Consider the following 7,949-nt stretch of genomic DNA (forward strand, 5'->3'; position numbering starts at 1 on the left):
TCCAATTTCACTGTCGTTGCGTTCGTTGTTAGCACGAATGATTGACGAATTTTTCCTCCAGCTCTCCCCCAGGGGGACGATGGCAATTTCCACCCTCTCCGAAGGCTGTTGGAGAGCACTAGCAACACATGATACCGCATGGACTGATAAGAACTGAACTGTCACGTGCTGAGTGATACGCCTGCGCGTAGGCAATGTTTTGATATTTTCTTCTCTTTGATGACTGCGTTAGTGGTTGCGAAGAATGTGGACTGTCAGCAGCATGCAGCCACTATGGTGGAGTGGTGAAGTTTGATTTTTTATATAGGCTCTTCGTTTTGATTTTATTATATTGTTGTACTTAAAAACAGATAAAAAATCTTTCACAATAAATGCTTTAAACGACTTTCGTCGTATATGCGGAAGACCCTTTCGAATATGAAAAAAATGTTGTATGTTACAGGTAAAAAAAGACCAAAATCGAGCACGCTGTTTAAGTTGGCACAAAATTGGTAATACGTCTACCATTTTGTTTTTTGTTTTTTCTCAAGTCCAAACTTACCTTTTAATAAATACAAAAAAATACAAGTTTTATCTAAAAAAATAAATTAAGAAAAACTATCTTTTTTTCAAATTGTTCTAGATTACTTTTAAGTGCCCCTCATGTGTACTACTCATACTGCTATGCTTTGTACAAAATACGTAAACTCTCTTTTACTTGATTTCTGGCGCCATTGCAGTTTGAGATCTCGCACGGTACAGATCGTTAAATAAACATAATTAGTAAATATGGAAGTTGTTTCATATTTCATACCGCGGAATATAACATAAACTGCTGATGAGGAGCAGAAATTTGAATAAAAACATCCATTCCTCTATCATAAAGTGCAATTTCTTGAGGACATTCTCTCAAATTTTCATAGAAGTTTGGCCAATATGTATCATTTTTAATCATTTTTTCCCTTTTTTTAAATGCTCGTTATTAACGTTATCGGTCTTTAACAAAACAATTTTTTGCACTAAAAAACTGAGTTTTTTTGGTAAAAACAGAACATTTATGAAAATGATCGTTCCCTGATTTAAAATAATCCTAAAGGGTGTCAAAAAAGGCAAATGCCCCGGACCTTCCGATACGACACCCCCCCCCACCCTAGTCCTAAGCAAGACGTGACGACAGACTGGATGCCTTTTTTTTAACGGTACCATCCAGCGAAGCGTTAATTCATTTCAATTTTTTTTTAGAAAAGATGACCTCAGGAAAATATCTGCCCGGGGTCCTCAGCGCCTAAATTCGGCCCTGCTCTTAAGAAAAAGGCAGTGGCAGTAAACAACCAAAACTTTTTTTAAAAAAATGTTGTTTTTTTTTGAAAATCTGAGCACCATGACATAGCACGAGTCACAATCACTTTACTCGACTGATCAATTAAGGTATAAGTCAAGTCGAGTGAATTTCAGCAGAGTAGCACGGCTGAATCGACTGCTTGAAAGTTTGTGACACAGCTCAGTTTCAGTCGACTTTCCTAATACATCATGTCACTCGACTCGATAGTGACTTGATTCGAGTCGAACATTTAGACGCTGTTTACGGAATCTTTTTCGCCTGCTGTGGCGTTTCTCATCATTTCGAAATAATTTATTTGGTCTTTTCTGGCATTTGGTAACGTTTTTCAGATCTTTTGATCCTGTATCCAGCTTTCCACGAGCGGTAATGGCGGACAGTGCACGCAGCCCTTTTTGACGTTTCCTGTACTGCCGCTCCAAGCATAACTGTCCAGCGTCCATAAGGTTTGTATAGAATATGGGACAGTCATGCTTGGAGCGGCAGTGTAGGTCAGAGAATTTTCAATCGCAGTAACGGAGTGAAAAACATAAAAATTTTGAAACGTAGCATAGCAACTTTAACAAACAGTTCTGTTTATTTTGATTCGCGCATGCGCACGACGATCTTTGAATAACAAAACGCCCATTGTTTGTTGAAGTTGCTATGCTACGTTACGACATTGTTATATTTTCTACTCCGTTACTGCGATAGAAAATTCTCTGACCCACAGGAAACGTCAAAATGGGCTGCGTGCACTGTCCGCCATTACCGCTCGTGGAAAGCTGGATTAGGGCTCATTTTTGTGTTGGACTTTTCTGAGCTCGATTTGAGATTTTTCTCTATTTTGGAGAGCCAGTTTTGCATAATTTTGAGTTGAAGACTGGAACATTTTCCTCTTTGGTTTTGAAGTAATTCTTATCCATTCTGAGCTCATTTTTATATCGTTTTTAATTTTGTCTTTTTGTTGCATTTACAAATGTTTTTATCAATTCTGAGCTATGTTTATATCATTTTATTTGATTACCTATGAAAACATTTTTGCGCCAATCCAGCATCAATTGGAAACATTTTTTTACCTTTGAAAACGTCTTTCGGGCATTCTGAGTTTATTTTGTTATTTTGGCATCTTTTTCTATTTGGGCATTTTTTGGCTTTCAGAGGCATTTCAGCTCCATTCTGAGCTCCATCTAAGATTTTTATTTCTCGGCTTTTCTTTAGTTTTTAAAACTTTTTGGCTATTCTGAGCTCAATTTCGATTAATTTTTTGTTTAGGTTAGAGCAGACCCTTACAAAAGTTTTTCAGGATCTTCCGAGCCTGTACTGGGGATCATTTTTGGATTAGTTTTGGTAGCGTTTTCCACCATTCCAAACTCAATTGGGTTGTTTAGCTATATCAGTTTTTTATATCATCCGAAAGAGCTGCATTTTTCAAGCGTGATTTTCAAAAATTTTCTATCGTCTTTCCATTTTTAAATCTCGAATTAAAACTGCTCGATATCTGCTCGAAATCGCTACAAAGACAATTTGCCCATATACCAACATTCATTGTAGCGATTTGGAGCAATTTTTATTCTTCATTTAAAAATCGAAGAACATTGATATAAAATTTTAAAAAAATTACGTTTTGCTCAGAAAATTAGACTTTTCTAGCCGTAAATAGTTGAACAACCCAATTCAGGATTTTCAGTTTAATCCAGGCTTTTTTGGTCTCAAGAAGCCATTTGGAAACATTTTCTTTTTTTGTTGTCTTTCTGAAGCGTTTTTCGACCATCCTGAGATCACTTAGGCATTATTTCTACATTCATATTGAAGGATCGACTTAGATTGCTGTAATTTAAGCGTTTCCTGGGTATTAGAAGCGTTTTTAACTCCTTAAAACATGATTTAGGATCATTTTTTTAATTTTCAGAGGCCATTTTGACAACTGAAGAGCGTGCGCCGAAAACAAAGTAGGCACATCATTCTACCCACCTGTGTCAACAAAAATAAGGGTTTCCATTTTTTTTTTATAATAATCGATTATGGGATTAATGCTACGTTGAAGTTAAGCATTTCTTGGTCGTTCTACCCTTTACTCGCAACTTTTTTTTCAGAAAAAAAAATAATTCCACCTTGAAAGTTATTTTGAACAAACAGGATGACAGGATGTATATGGAGCATGTCTTCGAGATATTGCAGCTGATAAGAGAACAAGGTCAAGAACATGGCCGTGCGTAGTACCTGCTTCCAGCACAACCTCCTACACAAGTACACCTGGAGGTCACCAAATCAGACGGAAACACAAATCGACCATGTTCTGATTGATTGTCGGCACTTCTCAGACATCATCGTCGTCAAATCATATAGGAGCGCTAACGTCGACTCGGACCACTACCTGGTGATGGTTAAGAACTCTCCGTTGTTAACAACATTCGGTACCTACGCCCGCTCCGGCTAGAACTCGCGCGACTGAAGCAACCTAACGTCGCCGACAATGCGCATTCGTTCGAAGCTGCGCTGCCGGAAGAGGACCAGCTTAAGGAAGGTCCTCTTGAGGACTGTTGGAACACAATTAAAACAGCCACCAACAGCGTAGCGGAGAACGTCATCGGGCATGTGGGACGAACCCAACGGAAGGGGTGGTTCAACGACGAATGTAGGTGGGTGATGGATGAGGAGAATGCTGCGCGGGCGGCCAGAATGTGGAAAGACACCGACAGAAGAAGATGCAGGAAACCCAAATTTTCCGAGAGAAGAAGCGCCGCCTGGAGGAGGAGGAGTTTGCAGAGCTGGAACAGCTGCTTTATTCTCAGGAAACGCGAAAGTTCTACCAGAGACTCCACGCATCCCGCAGAGGCTTTGTGCCGCGTGCCGAAATGTGCCGGGATAAAGGTGGTAGTATTCTGATGAACGATCGTGAGGTGACCGAAAGGTGGAAGTAGCAGTTCGACGAACACCTGAATGGCGCTCAGGCAGGAAGACCGTGGCGGCAGAGAAAGCGATTCCGCCGGTGCGACAAATGTAGAAGACGTGCCAGGCCAGCCCGAACGATAGGCGAAGTTAAGGATGCCATCAAGCAGCTGAAAAACAATAAATCGGCTGACAAGTATGGCCTCGGAGCGGAGCTTATAAAGATTGGCCCGGAGAAGCTGGCCATTTGTTCGCACCGGTCGATTGCAATAATTTGGGATACAGAACAGCTACAGAACAGGAGGAGTGATTTATAAAAAAGGCGACTATAAAAAGGCGATCTATAAAAAGGCGATAAAAAGATCTATGAAAAAGGCGACAAATTGGACTGTGGGAACTATTGAACGATCACCATCCTGAATGCCGCCTACAAAGTGCTTTCCCAAATCATTTTCCGCCGCCTCTCACCCCTAGCCAACAGATGTGTGGGAAGTTATCAGGCCGCCTTCGTGGAAGGACGGTCTACGACGGATCATCTCTTTACCATACAGCAGATCCTCCAGAAATGCTGCGGTGGATGTGACGCAGTGCTGTGTGCGGATTTCGGGTGGATTGTCTGGTCCATTCGAATCTCGCAGGGGACTTCGACAGGATGATGGTCTCTTCTGCCTGTTATTCAACATTGCGGTACAGGATGTAATGAATCGAGCGGGCATCAACACGCGAGGTACGATTTTCAAAAAATCCAGTCATGTCGTTTGCTTTACTGATGATAAGGACATTGTCGGCAGAACAACTGCGGCGGTGGCAAAACAGTACACCAGACTAAAACGGGAAGCAGCGAGAATTGGGTTGCAGATATAATAAATAAAACGAAGTATATGATAGCCGGCGGAACCGAAGCCGACCGACAACGCCTAGTTAGTAGCATTACGATCGACGGCGATGAGTTCGAGGTAGTCGATGAGTTTGTCTATCTTGGCTCACTGGATACTGAGGACAATGATACCAGCCGAGAGATCCGGAGGCGTATTACAAGCGGAAGTCGTGCCTACTATGGGCTCCATATGGCTGATAAACTTTGCCGCGGCCAGAAGAATGGCCATATGTAGCTCCTATGTTCCACTTTGAATATTTGGAAACACACCTGGAGGCATCCAAATGAAGGAGCCTGCTCCCAGATCGCTCACGTACTGATTGACGGTCGGCACTTTCCGGATGTTACTGATGTTAGGTCTTTCCGGGGACCAAACATTGACTCTGATCATTATCTCGTCGTTTGTAAGATCCTCGCACGGTTGTCGAACGTGCTGAAATCTTGCACAGAGAGGACGACGCGTTTCAACATTCAGCGGTTGAAAGCTGACGGCGTGGCAGCAGAGTACGCCAGAGAGCTGGATCAACGGATCGCAGAACAGCAGGAGGAAGGAGTGGAAGACAAAAATGGACTGTGGAGCAGTATCCTCAGCGCCATCGAAACGAGAGAGGTGGTAGGTACGACGCGTGGAACACAGCCTAATGGCTGGTTCGATGTCGAGTGCCAGAAAGCGACAGATAAGAAGAACCGTGCCAGGAGGCGCATGCTCACTGCGGCTACGCGTCAGAACAGAGAGAGGTACAGGGGAACAAGAGCTGCCGAAAATAGAACTCACCGTCGGAAAAAGCGCGAGTACGAGGAGCAGGTGCAGGAATTTCCCTGTGCCCGTCATGTGTAATCACAAGGACGGCAACCTGCTTACTGATAAACCGACGGATGTAGCCAGGTGGAAGGAGTTTTTCAGGCGCTATTGAACGGTGAGGAGCCAGATGAGCAGAGCTGGAACAGGATGACGATTATGAGTGACGAACAAGCCACCAACACAGGAGGAGGTCAAAAAGGCGATTAGTGAGCAGTGGCAAGGCGGTATCCCGACCGAACTTCTAAAAGCGGGAAGCGAGCGGCTGTACTATACGATCCACCAGATAATACTAAGGATCTGGGAGGATGAACAAATGCCGAACGACTGGATGAAAGGCCTGATATGCCCTATCTATAAGAAGAGTCATAACGCAGTCAAGGCATAACGTTGCTTAACTCCGTATATAAAGTGCTCTCCGGTATCCTGTTCTTCAGATTGAGACCGTTAACGGAATCCTTTGCTGCCGAACATCAGGCTGGTTTTCGACAGGGGCGTTCCACGACGAATCAAATCTTCACCCTGCGACAGATCCTCGATAATCACGAAATCTCACATGCTTCTTGGTTTTGCGGACGACATCGAAATCATCGGTATCAACCGTAAGGCCGTGGAGGAGGCCTTCGTACCTTTGAAGAGGGAAGCAGCGAGATTGAGACCTGTCATTGACTCTGTCAAAACGAAGTACATGGTAGCTGGCAGAGAGCGTGGGAGTCCCCGTTGTGTTGGTGCTGAGGTGTAGATAGATGGGGGACGATTTGAAGTGGTTGATGAATTCGTTTATCTTGGTACGCTTGTGACATGTGAGAACGTGATGTGAAGTGAAACGACGAGTTGCAGCTGCGAACAGGGCCTTCTACGGACTACGTAACCAGCTAAGGTCTTGTAGTTTGCAAACTTGCACAAAACTAGCGCTGTATAGGACGCTGATACTCCTGGCGGCCCTTTACGGAGCATGGAGGCTGAAGGAAGCTGATCGACGAGTGCCCGGAGTTTTTGAGCGTGAAGGTCTGCGGTAAACTGGAAGATGGAGTGTGCACAGACGCATGAATCACGAGTTGTACCAGGCATACAAACATGCTGATATGGTGAAGGTAATACAGCGGGGCAGGCTTGGACATGTATCCAGAATGCCTAACGAGAGAGCCGCCAAAACTATCTTCAGTAGAGAACCAGGTAAAGGCCGTCGATTCCGTGGTAGGCCTCGCACGCGGTGGGTGTGCGCGTTGGAAGAAGATGCACGATCTGCTGGCGTACGAGGTGACTGGAGAACGGCTGCCCGAAACAGAAGAAGCTAGACATCTCTAATTCGTTCGGCCCTAGATCGGTGAACAGTCCGTTAGCCAACAAAGTAAAGTAAAGTATTAGTATTAGTAGTATATTTATATCTAGTTAGCCATTTTAGTTTCATTCTTAGTTGAACTTAGGCCAACAGAATTGTTTTTTTTTTTTGCCATTCTGAGCCAAATTTAAGGTTTTTCTCTTCCGTCATTTTTGCTGTTTTGAGCTTATATAATATATATATATATATATATATATATATATATATATATATATATATATATATATATATATATATATATATATATATATATATATATATATATATATATATATATATATATATATATATATATATATATATATATATATATATATATATATATATATATATATATATATATATATATATATATATATATATATATATATATATATATATATATATATATATATATATATATATATATATATATATATATATATATATATATATATATATATATATATATATATATATATATATATATATATCCTTAGAGTCTAATGCTTCGGCTTTCAAGGTCTTCAACGATGATCAACTCTGATTAGCCTTTCAGATTTTGACCAGATAAATATTTTCGCCATGATTATTACAATGATTTTTTGAACCAAACCTTCCCAAGTTTGAATATAAGAGAAAGACACCATTTCCAACTCTGCAACTGAAAATGTTGGAAAATTTAAGCAGAATACTGTGAAAATTCCCCGCAACGTATTGCAACAAAACTTATTTCTTTTCTCGTTCTGAAGTAAACTCTTTC

The sequence above is a fragment of the Wyeomyia smithii genome, chromosome 1 (assembly GCF_029784165.1).
Source record: "Wyeomyia smithii strain HCP4-BCI-WySm-NY-G18 chromosome 1, ASM2978416v1, whole genome shotgun sequence".
Taxonomy (NCBI): domain Eukaryota; kingdom Metazoa; phylum Arthropoda; class Insecta; order Diptera; family Culicidae; genus Wyeomyia; species Wyeomyia smithii.